Raw genomic sequence first — 22,830 nt, 5'->3', positions numbered from 1 at the left:
AGCATTACCCCATACAGCAAATGTTAAAGAGGCTGAAAAAGAGATCAGACTTCAATTAGAGATATGAATGAAATGGACTTGGTTAGGACTAAGGTAAATCAGACTAAAGAGTAAAAGATGATATTGACGGTGTTTTAAAACTTCAACTTCTGTGTGAGACCAAAGGAAAAAATGTTTATTTGATGCAAAATCTGTATTTTCTGTAGCACACTATATAATTTAACTTGTATGGTCAGTTATTCAAACACCATAACTACATGGAACCTTGAATAGGGGGTGAGATCTAATTGGTTTGTTCAGGTTACTGTGAAGCCCTAATACATCCCAGAGTAATTTGGGCAGAGAATAAAAATGTATTTGCAAAATCCCCATAAGGGACTGGGGGAAAATGTGGAAATATTAAACTTCCCCACGTGGGGAATTACTGATATTCTCACAAGCATTGGGGACTACCAATTTAGAAGGCCAAGCCCTTGACCTTGGGGCTTGCCCTAATGAAGCTTGTTACTCCAAAGGAGAGGCTAAGCCTACTTACAATTGTGCCTAAGAGTCACTCTCAGCGAATATCTTTTGTTGCTCAGACATGGCCACTCTCTCTAAGCCAACTCTGCAGGTAAGCTCTCTGCTCTACATGGGACAGGACTCCCAGGGATTTAAATCTCCCTGGCAACGTGGGACATGAACCTGGAGCCAGCATCATGGGATTGAGAAAGACTTCTTGACCAAAAGGGGGAAGAGAAATGAAACAAAATAGTTTCAGTGGCTGAGAGATTTCAAATGGAGTTGAGAAGACATTCTTGAGGTTATTCTTATGCATTATATAGATATCCCTTTTTAGTTTTTAGTGTATTAGAATAGCTAGAAGAAAATACCTGAAACTGTCGAACTGCAACGCAGTAGCCTTGATTCCTGAAAATGATTATATAACTATATAGCTTACACTGTATGACTGTGTGATTGTGAAAACCTTGTGGCTCACACTCCTTTATCCAATGTATGGACAGATGAGTAAAAAAATGGGGACAAAAAGTAAATTAACAGGGAGGATGGGGGAATGAGGTGTTTGGGGTGTTCTTTTTTACTTTAATTTTTATTTATTTATTTATTTTTTTGCAGTAATGAAATGGTCAAAAATTAATTGTGGTGATGAATGTACAACTGTATAATGGTACTGTAAACAATTGCTTGTACACTTTGGATTATTGTATGGTATGTGAATATATCTCAATAAAATTGAATTAAAAAAAAAAACAAAACAGTCCCACTGCTGGAACTCCCCTAGAAGGGTTAAAGAGGGATGATAGAGCCCTATGTGTGACAAAGAGACCCTGAACTAAAACAACCCACTCTACAGAAATCAGAAATAGTCTCAGCCTTAGTAATTTCCCCATTTATCCACAAAGAGTGACCAGGTCTTAGGTAACTGGGAGCATAGTATACAGCTGAAAAAAGGAATCTTTGAGAAGCAAAGGGAAAAGCCCTACAACATCTGCTAAAAAAAAGCAAACCAGATGGAAAAGGAGGGGAAACGTCTTTATACTCCCTCTGGGGTTTCTTAGTTTACTGGAAAAACTGACTCGCTAGGCTGCCTCAGGCCCCTTGTTTTCCTTTCCAAGGCAATTGTTTTCTGCAGCATGATCCACATGCCCTAAAGTCAACCTTAGCATGTAGTTGATTCCCAAGAAAGGCTATTGACCTTCAAAAATCCCCAAAATTGTGGTGCTTCTGTGAACTGTATTCAAACTTCCAGACTCCAATGAATGGAGCTGGAAATCTTGTTAGACCATGTTTCCTGGAAGGTGATTTTGAGACTTTTTGCTTCTGGTCTTAGCCAAGAGTAGAAGAGTCAAAAGCAAAAGCTGAATTGGAGAGGGAGAAAGAGGAACATACAAATGGGGGAATATCTCCATTCCTAGCAATTGGTCCAATTAACATTTGGAGTAGAGGCTTTAGTTGGGGCTCATTTAATCTCAATCCATTTTGTAGCAACATCACATATAAGGAATCGTGCTTTGCAATCAGGTCCAAAAAAGTACAGCCCACTGCTTCCTTCTCCACTAGTCAGAGCTGAAATACTTGGGCAAGGAGATGAGGCATGTGCCCTGTTCTGGGTTTGGCCAACATGCTTCTTGGGTCCGGGTTGCAGTGGTACACCAGAAGCGGCGTGTTTCTTTGCCCATACAAACAACCCCACAGTTGGGGAATGGGTGTCTGCCTGGCTGTGCAGTGCCACTCCGGGTGGGCCTGCACTGTAGGTTTGGACTTTTGCAAACACCTCAAAGTACTTCTCAGAAGTTTTAGGTTCGGTGAAACCCTGAAGTGTGTTTGGCCTGCTTTTCCCCCTCCTTTTTCAAACCCCTGAGTGTTTCAAGGGAAATTTAATCCATATGTTTCTGATACATTTACACTTAACTCATCAAACCATTGTTTTGTGACAACCACTTGATGTCCAGGGCTCTTTAGGAGTCAGTCCTTCAAAGGGAAATTTTTAAAACTTCTTTTTCTTAGAAACAGGAAGTCACATTTGTGCCAAAAGTTAAAAGAACTCAAACATCAAGAAAAATTGGAATTCTATCTGGAACTCCAAATCCACAGATTTCGAGGGGGTTCTAAACTTGGCCAGCTCCCTCATGTTTTGCAAGCAGAAAGCCTATAAACAGAACTGAGTGTTAGGCTCCACATTCGATCCACCAGCACACCCACGTCTACACTACATTATGTGAGATATAAAAGGCACTCGGCAAGGGAACTATGTGATTACACCTCACATAAAAGCAAACCTTAAGTGCTGTGGTGGTACCCTCAAAACCTGTGCAAAAGGATCTGAGCTGCTTCCATGCCTGGGGGTGGGATTTGATTGTTTCAAGTGCCGGGTAAATTACAGGCTCCTGGGGTGCACCTAAATCCTGGCTTTTTAAAAATAGAAAGTGAGCGATTTGGGCCAAAGGTGCTCTGTTGCTGCAGAGCCCAAAATGAAAACCAGGGCCAGGAGCTTCAGTTGTAAAACCAGGGGTTTACAGCTGCAGGGGGAGAACAAGGCTTTCCCCTTCCAGGACTATAATTATTATTCCTTTGCATCAGGGTCTTGCCAAGGGTACTCCTCTCAGGCCCTGCCCTCTCCTCCTCCTCCTGAAGGTTTTGTTTCCTTGTCCGAGGTGTCTAACACCAACCCATTAGGGAGAAGTTTAGTCATTTAATTTCTTCAAAGATTCGGCAATCATCTGCCAGCATTATACTTGAAAAGTCTCATAAAAGCTACCTTGCTATTACTGTCTTGACATGGTTTTCTACAACCACTGAAAATTAAACACTTTTCATAATGGTAAAATACTATGATGTTTTCCTGTTCAAGCCTGATGACATGCTAGCTACTGTCCTCTCAGGCCCAAAGTGAAGAAACCCTGTGCTCCCTCAGGCTGGTTTCCTAACCCAGTGCCTTGATAAAGAATCCGCACAGCTCTCTGATCCCAGCCTCCTGTCTGTGGGGAGCGATCTGAAATGAGCCACACGAGGGACAGCAGTGCAAGCTCAAAAGTCCCTGTGAACTCACCCCCCAAGCTCTCCCGTAGCTTTAAGGGCAGATCTTCCCCAGAGTGCCGGACGAGTCTCCATCTTTGGGGTACAGGGCTGCCAGCACCTCATACAGAAGGGCACTCCCTCCTCCTTGCCATGTCTCATCCATGCCCGACATGTGCTCTCAGAGATCTATTTACTGTCCCCAGGGTGTTGGGTCATGCATCGGAAACCCTAACTTTAATATGTGTCTCCCCTTGTCATGGCATTCACGGCCAGGGGAGGCATCAACCTCGTCATCAGTATCATTCCCCATGAATCACACTCAGAATTCCAAACACTCTGAAACGACTCCAATATCATGTGCAAGCTCTGATCATGCTCATAGGAAGATGTGAAGGTGTGCATGTATGTAACTCCACACACACACAGACACACACATATATATGTCCATGCACACATACACAAACATATATACAACCACAAGATTGGGACTGGGGAGCAGCTGGCTGGAGAGGCACCCCTGGTGGTGGGGAGATGCTGAAGAAGGTGCTCAGTTTGCCATCTTGGCTTCCTGCCCCCCACACAGGGCCCCAGTGAGTGCACGTGGAGAGGAAAGGCCCCCGTCTAGGACTCAAGGCACCTTCCTGTTTGCTTGGCTGAATTTGCACAATCTCTCTGAGAAATCAACTGTCTCCCCTTTCAGCTTCCCCGGGGCGGGGGGAGCCCCAGCAGTGCACAGGAGGACTGTGTACAAGGTCTGTGAAATGAAAAAATTCCCAGGAAAACAGTTTTGGCCCAAGCTGCTTTCTGTTAACCTTGGATATGTACTTATGATTTGAAAGCAGGAAAAAAGAAATGCCATATTGTTTCCTCTTGACTTCTCTTACCTTGCTTGGCATTCAGTTTGCCAGTTTAGACCACCTATCATGCAGACCTGCTTTGGAAGAAAAGACTCTGTGATGGCAGGAAAACCCAGGAATTTGTGAAGCAAGAATGCCCTCTAATGGAAATGTGAAGGACACCATATAATTTACAAACTTATTTATCCTATCTGCTGCCCTATTTTAATCTAATTGCCAATAGCTCTGCTACAGGTTTTAGATCTTGGGTTCAGAGTCAACATTGATTTTACATATGACTCTAAAAGGATGAATGATCCTTTAAATTATCATGACCTCTACCTCCCATGTCCTGGATCTCATAAACTGTTCTCTCAGAGGCCCTGAAAGATCATTTTAGACTTCCAGGCTGTTCCAGCCTCTGGATCCAGCAAACTGTCCAACCATGCTACAATAAAGCAGTACCAAGCACCCAAGTAAACTATTCTTTTGTCTGTCTAAATGTGCATATGCCTTGTAAGGAGAAAATTCCCCAATCACCTTCCTTATATCTAATTTTTTTTCCCTTACTTTGTTCTTCTGATGGTTGAGAAGTGCAAGTTTTCCATGCTTCATTTCTTTCAAGTTCAAGATGGAATACCCAATTCTTTCAGACTCATTTTCATCTGAGCAGTTTCCATTTTATTTCATAAAGGCATGTGTTTGCCATTTTACCAATTTCACTTGGCCCAAAGCACTACCGAAGCCCTCTTGGTGATGCAATGTCACAAGGTATGAGTCCAAACATAGCTGTGTCAGACGGCATAGGAGGGTTTTTCTCAAACTTTGCTGACTGTTCTTACTGAGAAAAACCCACATAGGCATTTCCAGAAAGACTGGTGATTAGCTTAAATTGAACCTAGGGTAAGGCTTAGCTCTCTGGGTATTACATAACCATTGCCTCTGTTAGTCAATTAAATAATTAATACTGAGTGGTGCAGAGGCAATTGCCTCAGAGCTTAGCAGCCCGTCTTAAATGCCTCCCCACCTACAGCCATGGTGATGGCTCCTGCAGTAGATGGGCTGTAGCCAGGGTTGGACTCTACATACCACCCATGCAGAACCCCAGAATCCAGGCCATGGATGGAAATTCAGACCATGTACTTCAGAGGGTGGGATTTTCTAAGATAAACGCTACAAAGATTGGTGTTTGCAATTTGATGTCATCAGAACCATACCACACAGAGAGACACTACTGCTTGTTTCTCTTCCACTGGGGTGGAAAATTGCTGTCAGGCTTTTAGGTTGGTCGGTATTTATTTGACTTTAGTCAGTCCTAGTCAAACCTGAGCCAGTAGGATTGCCTGCTCTACTCCCAGGTTTTGGCTCTTGTCCTCTTCCCTGACTTCTTAATATTAAAGCAGAATTAAGGAACCACTTGGGGGATCTTTGTAAAGTCTACTAGCTGATATAGTAAGACCTTACAGATCCCTATCGAAAGGCCTCACACATCTAAAGCTAATGTTGGAGGGAGCAAAGATAAAATTACAACATCTGTGATATCTGTGAAACCTAGTTACTTAATGTTAAGCATACAAGAGCAAAAAAAGGTACCTGAGCCACTTTCATTACCATCAGTCACTAATTCAGCAAGCTCAAGTCAATTGCTTGCCTACTCTGTGCCTCTGTGCCTCCATCTCTAAAGTGAAAACAATGATTTCAACTCCTAAGGGTACTGGGGAGTGGAGTGAATATATATATGCTTTTCACTGAAGCTCCAGCTGTGAAATCATGGTTCCTGAACCTGGTATTCAGCATTTCATCATTCTCCATTTTTGTGTGCTGTTGCTGATTTGACACACAGGAAAGCATGAAACTAGTTCTTGCACCCGCCTGATTTTATCATGAAGGACATTACCCTTTCCTGTCTTCTTCTGATGGAGCTCCATATCCTGTTGAAAATCATCACAGAATTACTTTTTAATTAAATAATGCTTGTTTAAACTTTGGCAGAGTTTTATTTATTTATTTATTTTTTAATAAGACCTTACTTAAGGCTCCTTTGGCTTCCAAACAACTTCCTGACAGAATCAATTATCTGAAATCATTATTAAAAAGTTCAAGTATCTGTGATTAGCCCCATACCACATTCTGTTGCTCTTTTTGGTATATTTTGGAGGGCTCTGAGAGAGTCTACACTCGAAAATTTCACCTTGCTGAGGTATGAAATTTCTACCCTCCACAATATATTCCATACTCTTCAAAACATCCTTCTTTCTCTGTGTATTTTAAAATGTACATATCCCAAGCAGGATAACACATTCACCAGCAGGAAAAAGTTGTAGAGAATTGAGAATATCTTTTGGCTGAGAGCAGTTCCCTCTTAGTCCCTCTCATGATTGTCCCCCTGGTTTAAGACAGCACAGGGGAAAAGAGCTGGAAGACTCATTTTGAAAGAACTTCCAAGGCTTTAGGGGTGAGCAAATTTGAGCCTTCCCCATGCTGAGGCCTCTGCTCAGTGAGAAGCTGGTGGACCTCAAAGGGGACATGATGTTGATGCAGTGCTGTAGATCAGAGGAACAGGTACACTGATGACTGTGGGCTCAGGACACAGGAAGTGAAGTGTGGGCGGCCTAGCCGCAGGGCCCCATAAAGAACCCTGTGGAAAGATCCTTGCCTGGCCTCTGCCCGAAGTTGACTCAATCTGGTTCCAGCCAAATGTTACTCATCCCTCATTTTTAAGAGTGACAGCGTCACTCACCAACTCTCAAAGGCCTGGAATTAACCCAACTTCAGAGAGAACCCTAGGAACCAATTTCCGTTTAATACCTGGTGATTATCTATAAAGCTTACAATGGGGAGCCCTCCAGTGGCCACTGGAAAAATTGAACCCTGGTCAGTTTGGGCATCAAATAGTACCCTAGAAAAGGTACAACTGACATCACACAATCACCTAGTAAGTATCCCCAGCCTTGTAATAGCATCTAAGATTAGGCAGAAAAGAATCTTTAAGAAGAGTAAAGGGTCTCTTGCTATCCTGAAGACATGGGTCACAGCAGAGGAAAGTGAACTGGCATCAATGTGGGATGAACCTGAGTTTTTTCCAGTTCTACTCCTTGCACAACACATGGCCCTGCGCACTTTGTGCCCTTCTCATCCTCCTCAGTTCCCTTCTGTTTTTCTCCCACAACATCGTTACAAGGATTCAGGGAGATAGGGGCATCAAATGACTCACATATAGAAAAGTGATCTTCCAGAATGTTAATTCCATCCACCTTTTCCAAGACCATAGTAATTGGTTGTTCCACTTGTTTTGAACTATATGAAGAACTGAATTATTTTGTGATTGTCTACTTCTATGACTAAGTGCTGTCTTCCCAATTTGCTCGATGACTGACTTCACACTTCTTTGTATCCAGCAACTAGTGTCTATCTGGTATCTGGTCGGCACTAGATAAATGTTGATTCTATTTAACTGTTTATTTAATGAGTATTTCCTCAGGGTCTACTATGTAACAGGTATTAGTCCTGGAATATTTTGATTGTGATTTAGTCACATCCCTAGCAAAAATAGGCTCTCTCTCTTTACATTTAACTCAAAAAGGGGAAAAAAAAAAAGCTTCCTAAGTTGGGGCTAAGATCATAATTCTTTAAAAGGACCTGCGGACATTGAAAAATTAAAATTAATCTTCTGCTACAGAGGCTAAAATGTTTCTATATGTCAAAGTTCCTTTGCTTCGTTTTTATCACTGGATATCGTGAAGAGCAATAGAAGTTTCTTAAACTCAAAATTATGCTTCAAATACTTCAGTTTTCAAGTATTTCATCTCACCCTAGTGGTGGTGAAAAGAGAAGTAGATGCTCAGGATACTCTGAGAGAACTAGTGAGGAAAAAGGAAAAATATGACATCAAGAGTCACCTTGCTCAAAAATGAACAAAACATGTAACAGGAGTGAAAAGACAGAGAGGTGAGGAAGAAGAGCAGAGCAGTAAATATGGACAATCTTAAACAATTCCCAGAATAACTGTGTGTTAGCTTTTATGCTACAGACCTTGAACTCAACTCTTCGGATAAGTATCAAGCCTGGCATGAAATAACAGGCCAATATGAACTAAATAGTCCCAAAGGGTGTTTAATGAAAAAGAAGGAGAAATAAGTATAAATGTAGTCATAAATCTCTGGAGTCCAATATGTTTTCAGATGTATTATTTATATGTGGCAGATTGTATTTTCCAAAGTTGTTCACAACAATATCTCCCATCTCATGTGCTCTTCTGCAATGTGACTTTGCTGTTACCCACCAAGAGGTAAAATCTAATTTCCTTCCCCTTGATTCTGCGTGGGCTTGTAACTGCATCTAATAATAGAGTACATTAAAAGTGACACTGTGGTCTTCTAAGGCTAGATCAAAAAAAGCAACACGCTTCTGTATGTGTGTGTATATATATATATATATACTTTTTTTTTTTTTTTTGGCTGGAACCCTAGAACCCAGTGCCCTCAATTTCCATGTAAGAAATCTGATTTCCCTCATACTGCCATACTGGAGAGGCCACATGTTTGTGCTCCAGTCAACTGCCAGCCACGTGAGACGGCTATCTTGGACATCTAGTCCTGCTGAGCCTTCAGATGATAGCAGCACCAACCAACATCTGACTAAAACTGCATTAGTGTCCCAAGTATGAACAACCCCAATGAATTACCCTTCCTGAGGCCCCAACCCACAAATTGTGAGCCTAATAAAATGATTGCTTAAAACCGCTAAGTTTTGGGGGGTGATTTCTTCTGCAGCAGTAATATGTACAACACACAACAAAACAATATGTGAAGGTGGTAGTTTTTATAGTTGAGAGTGGCTTCAGATCATTAAGCATGTGCTAAGTATTGGGAGTTGATACAAAGATACCTGAGATTGCAAGCCATGCCTCAAGGACCTCCTCCCAGATTACTAGAGAAGATAGTGTATGAGGATGGTCATGAATAATATAAGAACTATAGGAGTGAGGAGAAAGAAATTGCTTTCATTGACATGATAAGAGAAGGCTTCATACAGGTGGTGACATTTAAGTTTGACTTTGAACAACACGATGGATTTTGTTTTGAGGAAGAAACATCATGGACAGTGATCCAGTTAGAATGGAAAGACTGTGATTGTGAAGTCTTTAGGCAACTGGACTTTAGCCCTTGGCATTCCCTCTTCATCTCTAGCCATTGCTTACATACATCTATAGTAAAGCTTCCCATCAGGGAATCAGCTGAACAATTCCATCAAGAAGAGCAACAAGCTTTTGAAAACGCCCAGAAGTGCCAGGAACACTCTTGTTGGAATATCTCCAAGGCTGAGATTTCCAGAGTTTATTAAAAAAATCTGTAGTGTGAACCCTATGAAAAATTCTTTGTAATTTGCCTTTGGAACACTCAAAGAAGAGTGTGCTGGTTTCGATGTATTATGTCCCCCCAAATGCCATTATCCTTGATGCAGCCTTGTGTGGGCAGGAAACTATTGGTGTTGATTGGGTTGGAGATTTTTGATTGGATGTTTCCATGGAGATGTGATCACTCAACTGTGGGCAAGATCTTTCATTGGATAATTTCCATGGAGGTGTGGCCCCGCCCATTCAGCATGGGCCTTGATGAGTTTACTGGAGCACTACATAAGCTCAGACAGAAGGAGCAAGCTTGCTACAGCCAAAAGGAACACTTTGAAGACTGCACAGAAGCTCAGAGAGTAGCTGCAGATGAGAGACAGTTTGAACACGGCCGTTGAAAGCAGACTTTTGCTCCGGAGAAGCTAAGAGAGGACAAAAACCCCAAGAACAAACTAAGAGTGACATTTTGAAGAGGAGCTGCAGCCTAGAGAGGAACATCCTGGGAGAAAGCCATTTTGAAACCAGAACTTGGAGCAGACACCAGCCACGTGCCTTCCCAGCTAAGAGAGGTTTTCCGGATGCCATTGGCCATCCTCCAGTGAAGGTACCCGATTGTTGATGTGTTACCTTGGACACTTTATGGCCTTAAGACTGTAACTTTGTAAACAAATAAACCACCTTTATAAAAGCCTATCCATTTCTGGTATTTTGCAACCTGACAGCATCGGCAAACTAGAACAAAGAGCTAAAGAATTCCCATTCCTCTTTTTCTTCAATAGTTTATATTTTAAATGTTTATTTACAAAGAAGCTTAAATTGACCTTAAATTGATGAATATTATTTATTCCCTAGGACTTCAGTTCTGAGGGATTCCAACTGTTGTTTTATTTTGGTTTTTAATTAAAGGTTTTAAAAATCAAGGTAATCACCGTTACATACATGAACTTTTAACTTTGAAAACAAATAATCCTTTCTTTTCCCGTTTTCCTTCTCCTCCTTTGAAAATACTCACTCTACTCTTATCAACTTACAGCTGTATTGTGGATCTAAGATACTCCGACAAGGATTTTCTTTTAAAGTATTTAAAGAAACAATCCAAAAACAAAATTGCAAAATGCGTGGAAAATATGCAAAGACCACTAGCAAACAAAAACATTTTCTTTAGATACTGTGCTTGCAATGCCTATGTTGTGACTGAAATTGTTCTTTTGCACAAAAACAGACACTCAGAGGGAACACATTTAACTGGGGAGAAAAAATCCAAACACAGCTGATACGACTTGGAACATACTACCCAAGAGGCTAGGGTATCTGAGGATCCACCACCAGAGTTGTCCTGCCCAATTTGGTAGCCATTATAGCTACTTAGTTTTAAATAATTAAATTAATATGGCTATTTAAATGTAAATTGATTAAAATTAAATAAAATAAAACATTCAGTTCCTCAAATGCTCTAGCCATACTTCTAGTGCTCAATAGCCACACGTGGCCTCATAGCTACCATATGAAATAGTGCAGATTCAAACATTTCCATCATCACAGAAAGTACTATCGGACAGCAGTGATCTAGAGAGTTAGCTCTTTCCCTTGGTCAATCTTCAGACAGAAGTTTGGAAATTATTTGACATGGAAAGGATTTCATGATTCTTGAATGACAAAGCACTAGACATTTGTTGGAGGAGCATTTTAAAAAGTCACAGTAAAAGCTCTTATTCATATATTAACATTGGAAGAAAAGTTGTTACATTTGAAATTGGCCTATATACTTTTATTTATTTTGAAATTTGTTCTCAATTTTTGGCTTGTGAATATATCCAAATAGGTACTAAGTCAAGAAGCGAGTTTTGAATTTGGAGGGCATTTAGAAATGATAACTATAACTAACATAATATAAAGTAAGATGAATATTCATCTATAACTTCTCCTAAATCTGCTCGGACACCAATAAATAAAAATTGAAAGACAGTAATTGCTTTTCCTAAATTAGCAGTAGAATTCATTATATCAATGAAGCTATTTACCTTATTTTATATCTCAGCCTTCTTCAGCAATAAATTTCATTCATTCAAATAGTCAATCATTCATTCAACAAATGTTTGACTAGCACCTGTAAGATTTATATAATAAAAATTTCCCTTTGAGAGCAAACCTCCTCTCCAAATTTTTTTAATTAAAAAAAAAAGAGGGATCCAGAAAACGTTCACCCATTCACAACAGAATCAAGAGGATGGTAAAACCAGGGTAAGTAGGAACAGCTGAAGGAACTGAGAGTGTTTTATCTTGCAAACAGAATGCCCAGGGGGTATAGTGTACCTTAGAAGCATGACAAGGATTTTCATGGAGAAAAGGGATGAGACTAGTTCTGTATGAATCCAATGGAGTAAAAGCAGTATCAATGGTTGCAAGTTACTGAGAAATTTATTTGAGATAAATGTAGTTCAAAACCAGGCGAGGACAGAATAGAGGGCTTCAAAATAATTGAATTATAAGTCACTGAAGGCATTCAAGTCCAGGCTGGGATTGTCGTGATGTAGTGCAAGGAATTTAAAGATCAAATGTGTGATTTTACAAGGTCTTCTTTGAGAGCCTTTTGAAAACTAAAGTTTTATGATGCCAAAACTTTAATCTTCCTCTCAGAAGTCCTGTGAGAAATAATAAGGTGTTTTGTGATGTTCATTAGTAATGATTTTTGCCTAAGGCCAATGTATGTAATAGGTAACATTTGTAGACTGAGATTTTTCTTGGTGATGCTCATTTTTATAAACTGGTCACTCTAATCATATATTAAATTTAATCAAAATATGTTCAGAATATAAACGATATGCATTTAACAAAACATATGTCTTCATATTTTAAATGAAGAAAATGGAACGAGCTACAGATTGAACTTAAGTAAAATTTGACACCTCTGGGAAGTTTACCACATTTGATCAATTTTTTTAGAGCTATCAAGTGACTAATAAACTGATTAGTTGTTGATAGAGCTGGGTAAGAAAGATGAAAACCATGTATCATTTGGGCAGAAGAAAAATGCTATTATTTGAAATACCAGTGATGCCATGAATTATAGACTTGATATCAAACAGTATCTACATCTCTCTGTCTTCTACATTACTATAGAACTTCACTGAAATATCTTATAAAATGGAGCTGGCTATCTCCATTTGAAAAATAAATAAATCACACAGAGTTGGCATACTGAACCAGAAATCAAACTTAAGATTATTGGTAAATTTTGGAGTGTTCCAAATTTTGTCAAAATCCGTCAACTCCGTTAAAAGTTATTTTGAAACAAACACACTGACAGAGGAGAGGAAAATGTTGAGCAATCAAGTTGAAGCAGAGACATTTCATTTGACTAATGAGTGCCATCAAAGCCTCTGAGTTTTTTAACATTCCTGTCTGTGCAGGGCATTTACTTGAAAGTAAGTTTCCCATTCATTGAAATGAGCCACAAAACAAAGTGTGGCCTGTGTATTCTAATGATTTCAAAATGTTTGGGCTCATGTTAATAATTCATATTGATATAACTGATTAATAATTAATACTGAAAATACTTCTTTTTGGATGTCTTCATTGGAAAGGAAGCTTGAAAGCTTTTTTTTTTTCTTCTTTATGATTACTGGTAATAGAGGAATAGAATTAAATACATAGAAATCCATCACAGAAGAGTCTAATTACAGTCACCTGCACTGTCCTGGCATTTTCAAAAGTGAGGCCCACCAAAATTGGTGTCCCACTAAATTTAGTAACTCATGTAATCAAAAGTGCCAAAAACAACCTCCCTAATTTAAATGAGCAGTTTCATTTAAATTTTCAGTTGTGTAGGGGTTTCTTATCATCCAGCTGAGATGGACGGCTGAGAGAATAGGCTTCTAAAACTCCTCTTCAATCATATTAAAACTATCATGATTCCCCATCATTTATATGGAAAGTTCCACAAGGGTAATCCAACTTCTCTGCCTAACATCCTTTCCAATTCCTTATCTAGGTGTTTCTCACATTTTAATCCTGTGATAACTGGCAGCAGACTCTTTAGGAAAGCATGCAAAAATGCAGACACACAAATTTCATCAGAGTCTGATTAAGTAGATCTTGTAGGGTGGGGACCAAGAACCCACGTTATGAAAAGCATCCTAAATAGTTTTTAACTTTCTCTATTAAAACAGGATTTTCATTTCCAACCAAGATTGAATAACCAGGACAAAGTATTCTGGACTTGGTTTTTTCATTCAAAATTTTTATAATATTAATTCATGTTGTAACAGCTGTAATTCATTCATTTTCACTGCTAAGTATTATTCCATAATTTATTTATTCATTTTCCAATTTGTAGATATCAGGTTTTATCCACTGTGCTTCTTTGAAATTCATCCAAACCTCTGGTGCACTTGTGCAAGACTTTCTCTTGGTCACCTAGGAGTGGAATTTCTAAATCATAAAATATACAAATATTACAAGATAATGCCAATTTATTTTTCAAAGTGATTATACTAATTAACACTCTCACTGGCAATATGTATAAGACCTCTCTCTGAGCCACATGCTCTACTACTACTGTTATTGCTGCACATAATAATTTTGCTTTTCTAATGCTTGTAAAATGTTTTTTTATTATGGTTCTGACTTGCATTTCCCTGATTATTAGTGTGATTAAGCAACTTAAGCAATTCTTCATGTATTGCTTAATCATGTTGTTTTATTTTTCTGAGAAACGCTTGTGTCTTATCTATTTTTCTATTAGGCTGTTTGTCTTTACTTATTGATTTACAGGGGCTTTAGATATTCAGAATACCACTTCCTTGTTTGGTTTATTCCTTTATTGGTTGTGTATGGAAAATATCTTGGTTTATTGCTTGCATTTTCACTTTTCTAATCTTTCGGTAAACAGAGGATCTTAATTTTAATGCAGTTGTATATATGAGTTTTCTTATGGTTACACTTCTGGTGTTCTTAAAAAAATTACTTTCCTCCCCCAAGATGAGAATATTTATCCAGACCTTCTACTAATGATTTTGACATTTGTATTTGATATTATGGTTCTTTATCAATCTGTAGCTGATTTTTATGATGTCCAGAAGAAATCCAATATTACTTTTCTACATGAATAGCCAATTTTCTCAGTTCATTTATTAAATAACTTTCATTCCTCGAAGACCTGTAATGGCCAGCTCGATCATATATCAAGACTCTTTGTATGTGTGGGTCTCTTTGGGGGCTCTCTATTTCGACCCATTGTTTCATTTGTTATTCCTGGGCCAACTGCACACTGTCTGAATTCCTATAGTTCCATAATAAGGCTGCTGGGGCAAATGCTGCCGCTTAGTCTTATTTTTCAGATACGGCCCTCTGTTCTTCATTATTAATTTTAGAATAAATTTCTCATGTTATATAAAACATTTATTGGGATTTTGATTGAAATTGTATTAAATCTACAGGACAATCTGGATAAGAATTGGCACTTAAAACAACTGATAATATTAAGTTTTCTATCCATAAACATAGGATATCTTTGTATATTTAGGTCTTCTTTAATTTCCTTCAGTCAATTTTTACAATTCTTCCTTTAGAATTAATGCACTTTTTTAATCTTTTTTATTCTGAAATATAACATATATATAGAAAAGTGATAACTTTCAAAGTACAATTTAACAGGTAGTTAGCAAATTTCAAAGAATGTTGTGGGTTACGGTTCCACAGTTTCAGTTATTTCCCTATTGTGAAGTATAACATATATACAGAAATGTGATAACTTTCAAAGTACAATTTAATAAGTAGCTATAGCACAAATTTCAAAGCATGTTATATGTTACAGTTCCACCATGTCAGCTGTTTCCTTCTAGCTATTCTAGTACCCTAGAAACTAAATATATATATACACATATAATTTATATAAAGATTCAGTATTCATAATCCTTTATTGCATCTTGTCACTTGCTACCCCCTCTCTTGTTTGATCACTTCCTCAATCTTCAGGGATATCTGGGCAGTGCACATATTTTGTTAGATATTTTCCAGATAATTTATAACTTGCATTGATATTGTTTATAGTATCTTTTTAACATAACTTTTTTCTCATTGCTGATGCTATAAAAAATCCAATTGACTTTTGTATATTGATCTTCTCTCCAATCACCTTGAGAAACTCTAATAATTTTTAACATTTTCTTTAAAAAGTTGTTGGATTTTTATGATCACAGTCATATAATCTCCAAATAATAACAGTATTATTCCTCTTTTCCTAATCCTTATTCCTTTAATTTCCTTTTCTTGTCCAGTTGTCCTGGTAATTTTGTCAATACAATGTTGAATAATAATGGTGAACATGTTTCATTCCCAATTTTAAATGGAACACATAACATTTTCACATTTTGGATAATATGTATTAGAGTGTTTTTGCAGGTTTCCTTTTATTGGTTTAAACAATGTCTTCTAATCCTACTTAAAGAATTTCTTTTAATAATGGGTACTGATTTTTACCAAATAGTATCACAGCAGCTATTGAGAGATTCATGTTTTCCTCCTTCAATCTATTAAAGTAGTGAATGACATTTATATATTTTTCTGATGTTGAACTGTCCTTTTATTCCTGCCCCAAACTCAATTTGGTCACATTGTGTTATCCTTTTTTTAGTACATAATAGGATTTAGTTTGTTTAGGGTTTATAAAGCTATATTATTGAGTAAGATAGATCTGTAAGTTTCTTTTCTTTACAGTTCTTGACTTGTTTTGATACCCAAGTTGTATTTGCTTTATAAATGTTTGGGGGAGTATTCTTTATTGTGTCTTCTCTGGAAGATTTTGTCCGAGATTAGAAAAATCTCTTTTTTCAGGTTTGGTAGAACTCATTTGGACTTGGAGTTAGGGTCAGGGAGGGAGGAATATTTTTAACAACTGCTTCTTTAATGGTCAAAGGGCCATTCCTATTTTTTAGTACTCCTTTAGTCAGTTTTGGTAACTTATATTTTCTAGAAATTTATCGATGTTTTTCTCTTTTCATATTCATTGTAATAAAGTTGTTAATAAGATTCTCTTAATATATTTTAAATTTCTGCTGTACCTACAGTTATGTACGCTGTCATTCCTGATTCCAGCTCCTCTTTCTCCCTCTCTTTCTCTCCCTCCCTCTCTCTTTTCCTCTCTCTCAACATGCAAGTTCTATTTTGTTCATCTTTCCAATGAACCAACATTAAACTTCGTTATCCCCTATAAATGTTTGTAGGTTCTCTGTTTTCTATTTCACCGGCCATTCCCCTTGTTTTTATTTATGCCTTCTATTTACTGAGTATATTGTGTCATTCTTCTAATTTATTACATTTTTCACTTATATACACATGCATTTTTATATATTTGATTTAAAGCATTTTAATGTTAATCTGCCCTTATGACTACTTGTTTTACTCTTGATTTCTTTATGAGAATGATTTTTAACTTCCAGATACATGGAAAGTTTAAAAAATATTTTTAATTAACACCTAATTGCATTTTGAGCAGAGGACATGTCTTCCCCCCCCCATTAAACTTTGTTTTAATGGGTCTCAAAATTCTGTGACAGATTTTTGATCATTGTTTCCATTTAAAAAGTACTGATTTTAAAAACTAATAACTTAAAACTGCCACACAAAAACAAATGGTCCACAAAACATTCCTTTCCTTCTGAAAGTTTCACGATGCATTGTCATTAACCAGTCTTTTTCTATTAAACTTAAATGGCCAATTGAGACAAAGAGTTCTGAGACCATTCTTCCACCACTGATTAAGACTGGGGTGGCAGGTGTTATAGGTAATATTCATTTAGCCTTCTGAGCTTTCTGGGCAGACTTGGTGACCTTGCCAGTTCCAGCAGCCTTCTTGTCCACTGCCTTGATGACACCCACAACAACTGTCTGTCTCATATCCCAAACAGCAAAACGACCCAGAGGAGGATAATCAGAGAAGCTCTCAACACACATGAGCTTGCCAGGAACCATATCAATGATGGCAGCATCACCAGATTTCAGAAATTTGGGGCCATCTTCCAGCTTCTTCCCAGAATGATGATCAATCTTCTCCTTGAGCTCAGCAAACCTGCAAGCAATGTGAGCTGGGTGACAATCCAGCACAGGGGCATAGCCAGCACTGATTTGGCCTGGATGGTTCAGGATAATCACCTGAGCAGTGAAGCCGGCTGCTTCTATTGGTGGATCATTTTTGTTGTCACCAGCCACATTGCCACAACGAACATCTTTTACAGACACATTCTTGACATTGAAGCCCACATTGTCCCCAGGAAGAGCTTCACTCAAAGCTTCATGGTGCATCTCAACAGACTTGACTTCAGTTGTAATGTTGACTGGAGCAAAGGTGGCCACCATGCCTGGTCTGAGAACACCAGTCTCCACTCGGCCCACAAGGACAGTACCAATACCACCAATTTTGTAGACATCCTGAAGAGGCAGACACAAGGGTTTGTCAGTTGGACGAGTGGGTGGCAGGATGCAATCGAGAGCTTCAAGCAGCGTGGTTCCACTGGAATTGCCATCCTTACGGGTGACTTTCCATCCCTTGAACCAAGGCATGTTAGCACTTGGCTCCAGCATGTTGTCACCATTCCAACCAGAAATTGGCACAAATGCTACTGTGTCAGGGTTGTAGCCAATTTTCTTAATGTAGGTGCTGACCTCCTTAACGATTTTCTCAAATCTCTTCTGGCTGTAAGGTGGCTCAGTGGAATCCATTTTGTTAACACCAACAATTAGTTGTTTCACACCGAGTGTGTAAGCCAGAAGGGCATGCTCACGGGTCTGCCCATTCTTGGAGATACCAGCTTCAAATTCACCAACACTAGCAGCAACACCAGCACAGCACAGTCAGCCTGAGATGTGCCTGTAAGAATGTTTTTAATAAAGTCTCTGTGCCCTGGGGCATCAGTGATGGTCACATAGTACTCGCTGGTCTCAAATGTCCACAGAAGATATCAATAGTGATAACACGCTCACATTCAGCTTTCAGTTTACCCAAGACCCAGGCATAATTGAAGGACCCCTTTCCCATCTCAGCAACCTCCTTCTCAAATTTTTCAATGGTTCTTCTGTCGATTCCACCACATTTGTAGATCAGGTGGCCAGTAGTGGTGGATTTGCCCGAATCTACGTGTCCAATAATGACAATGTTGATATGAGTCTTTTCCTTTCCCATTTTGGCTTAAGAATCAGCAATGGTTTTTATGACACCTGCGTTCTGGCAGCAAAACCGTTGCGAAAAAGCCAGAGGACATGTCTTTGTGATATCTATTGCTTAGAATATTTGAGACTAGTTCTTTGTCTGATATGATCATTTTTGGTGAATATTTTGTGTATACCTGAGAAGCATATGGGCTTGTATTGCTGAATAAAGACTTTTTTCATATGTTCTTTATATCAAGCTTGTGTGTTTTGTTCCAATCTGTATTTTTGCTGATTTTTTTTATAAGATGAAAAAGATGAGTTTAAATGTTCAACTAGGATAGTGGATTTGTATAATTTTCCATTTTTCCTTAAATGGGCAGCAGGATCCAGTTTCAGTATTCAACCTTGTGTGGACTGAATACCATGTAATATGACCCTTTGCATCTGGATCTTGCGTTCCTTTATATCTCTGTGTGAGGAGTTCCTGATTATTTCTTTGCTTTTTTTCCCTCTGAGTTTGACTTCATGATTTCCTATTGTTTTTTTCTTGTTGTCCTGCCTATCCAGACATTCAATGAGTTTGTAGTATGAGGTGGTAGGAGGAGTTGCATATTCTATGTCGTTCTAGTCCCCCATTTTTGGATGGTCTCATGATACTTTCTCTGTCACACCATTAAACAATCTCAATAACTGCAATAACAATCTCAATAACAATCTTAATCATTGACTCAAAAACCGTCAGGTTGACAGTTTGGTAGTATTGACCCTACCTTTAGGTCTGTGGGTGAGCTTAAGCCAATTAGTAAAGTCCATAACCCTGGACAATGTGATTGGCTTAGAGGCAGTCACTTTCACCCAGTACAGGCCAATGAGATGAAAGAGGAAATTTTCTGACATACTTGATTGATTAAAACCAGTTACCAAATTGTAAAAGATAAAGATACAGGATGGTAGAATGGTAATGTTACCGACTATAATACATATCATAATTTTTACTTTACAATTTTACATTCAATTCTGCTTGCTTATGTCCAAAAATCACTGAAAATAATACAATGTATTTATTACAAAATGAAATATTTCTTTACCCAGGGGTGCTTACATAGAACCCCTTTTCAGAGCAGCTTTACATGTGATCTCAAGGTAAAAGTCCTTCAATTATTCTCCATCATATGACACACTTTAATTTTCTTCAGATCATTTATCACTAGCTGAAATTATCATGTTTACTTTGATTATTTGTTTTGCTTATCTTTCCCATAAAATTTAATCTCCATGAGAACAAAGCTTTATCTCTCCTTAAACACCATATTCCCAGTGTTTAAGACAGTGTCTGATACATAGCAAGGACTCAGTACTAGTTGAATGAACCCTAGCCACAACTCAGGATTTTCCTGCTTCATCTCTTCCCAACCATGAGTTCATGTCCCCAAAAGAAGAAAAGATCACCTATGATAGTAACTTTTTCAGAAGTGTGAGGATGCTTTTTTTTTTTCCCCAGGGGCCACCAAAAAATGTCTCCTTGCATCTCATTGGCCTGCATCAGGACATGTGACCAATCCTGAACCAATTACATTGGCCAGAATTATGATCGTCACTAATTGACTTAAGCCAATCAAGACTCATCTGTGGATCTGGGGATAAGAAGAATCCACCCGAATCAATTTGCTAAGAATGGGAAAGCAGCACCAGCTCCATGAGAGAAGAGGTTCATATACTATTAATTCCAACAGCTGTACATTACACCACTCAACCAATAAGACAGGATCTTCCAAGTGAAAGTTAAAGTACAGAAACCTCAAGTATCTCATACAGGGAAGAAGCACAGGATTAATATTTTCAGGTCCTAAAATGGTTAAAATTGGAACAAATTGTCCAAATCCTCTGCCTGCCCTTTAATTTCTTGGTACACATTCATTCGTTCATTTATCAGCCAATACTTATTCCTCATCTTCTATGTGTCAGGCACATGCTGTTCCAGGTATTGAGCCTAGAGCCATAAACTATACAAACAAGGTCCCTTCCCTAATGGAGCTTATGTTCTAATGTAGAAGACAAATAACAAATCAATGAATACATGTTTATAGAATTTAATGTCAGTTAGCAATAAACACCATGAAGAAAAATAAGGCAGAGTAACAGACTAACTACAGAATGACAAGGGATGATATTTTATGAAAGGTAGTCAGAGAATGCCCCTCTAAGAAGGTGACATGTGAGCAGAAACCTGCATGAAATAAGACAGTGAGTTATGAGATGCCTTTTGGAAGGGAATTCTAGGCAGAAAACAGTAAAAGGCAAAGAGCTTGATGTAGAAGCATGCTTGGCAAGTTTGTTGAAGAGCAAGGAGATAGTGTCATATGATAAAATGAGCCTTTCTAAATTTCAACAAATTAGTCGATCTCTCTTTACTTCAGTGTCTACTTTTGTAAACAGGGGACAAACCTGGATAAAAGAGGACAAGATGTGTAAAGTCTCTGACACACTGTATGTGCTCATCAAAAATGATGGCTGTCTTTAAACTCCCTTCACTTTTTCTCTTGGGTCAAGTCTTCACCCAAGTCATTTTAGGACACTAACTACCCAAATGCTCAATTTGCCTTTATAAACCCTCTGTCTGAAGGCAGCTACTCCTTTTGAAACATTCCCTTTCCAAACTGTGGCTTTGTGACCCTTTTGTTCATGATCCTGTTACATTAACCACAATCCACAAAGGAGACTGCAACACGTTACCTTCTTTACTCTTTTGTGTATCCAAGTGGTTTGGTTTTCTGAAAAGCTGAGGTGGTTGTATGGATGTCTGATCATATGAGTCAAAGGTTCCAACCAGAATATAAATAAAACCAGCCCTTGGTCAAAAGAAGCCAGTGTCAACTGGTGTAAAACAGACCATGCCATGTACCATAAACCCTTGTAAACCATTGAAATCCATTCTCCATTAGTGTTTCCAAATGCATCAGAAATAATATTTTCTATTTGGTTTCTACAGCGCTAACTTCCTCTAACTAGCCAGGGGAAACTTTACGCATAGTTTTCATATATATATATCTTGTGTATAAACATATGTGTGCCCCAATGTTCATGTGTGTGTCTGTGTGCATAAATAAATAATTCATTTAGTCTAAGGATATTTTATTGCCTGGGCTTTTTATAGAGCACTGGTTTTATACCTCAGCTCCATGGAATCCATTAGAGTTGTGATGGAGGGAGATTTGGGGAGTGGAAATGTTTGTGGGCTGAGCTTTGAGCCACCTGTAATCACTACTTTTACTGAAACATCTGCTTTTTCTATTTCACACAGCTAGTAATATTTCATTTGATAAAGTTTCCTGCAAATAAAAAATACTGAAAATGTCTTAGGATATTGGAACATAGCCAAAGTAGGATTTAGTGGGCACATGTTAGGCAAGCTATACCCTATTATCAGATGGTAGAGAGGAGAGTAGGTTAAGTTTGGGGATTTGCCTGATTTCCTAGAGTCATTGCCAGTGACAAGAAAGAATCCCCTTGTTTTTTCCGATTTATTGTATTAGATATTAGGTATATGTGATGAAGCATTTAACTGAAAAAAGGAAAATATAGACTAATGTGCAATTACTATGAGGAAAAGAGTGTTATAATATTAATGGAATAGAACTTTTTATACTTCCCAATTAGCATTATTTCTGATTTGCTCATTGCATTTACAGTGAAATAGCTTTGCATTTAATATGTATTTGTCATCCCACAGGGATTATAGTGCTATTCCAAAGTTTCAGAGTCAAAATTATTTAACAAATTTATATGAACTATTAAGAGAATTAGCAGTTTTATTAGCAATAAAATTGGTGTTAAAAATTTTAATTCAAGAGTTACAGTTCCATCATGAATTTTATCTAAGAATCTCTAGTAGAATTTTCATTATTTCAATGAAATTTTAAAAGGTCATTTTGTGAGAAATATGACAATGACTTTCCGAATCAGCAACATTCCACATTG

The 22,830-nt window shown here is 38.2% G+C and overlaps 1 pseudogene; it reads right to left on the bottom strand.

The window, feature by feature from the left end:
• Positions 1-17,285: 17,285 nt before the first annotated feature.
• On the bottom strand, positions 17,286-18,883 carry LOC119542301 (annotated as a pseudogene).
• Between the last annotated feature and the right edge of the window lie 3,947 nt (positions 18,884-22,830).

Source organism: Choloepus didactylus, chromosome 8 (genome assembly GCF_015220235.1).
Source record: "Choloepus didactylus isolate mChoDid1 chromosome 8, mChoDid1.pri, whole genome shotgun sequence".
NCBI lineage: Eukaryota > Metazoa > Chordata > Mammalia > Pilosa > Megalonychidae > Choloepus > Choloepus didactylus.
This window is presented reverse-complemented; position numbering and strand designations above follow the sequence as displayed.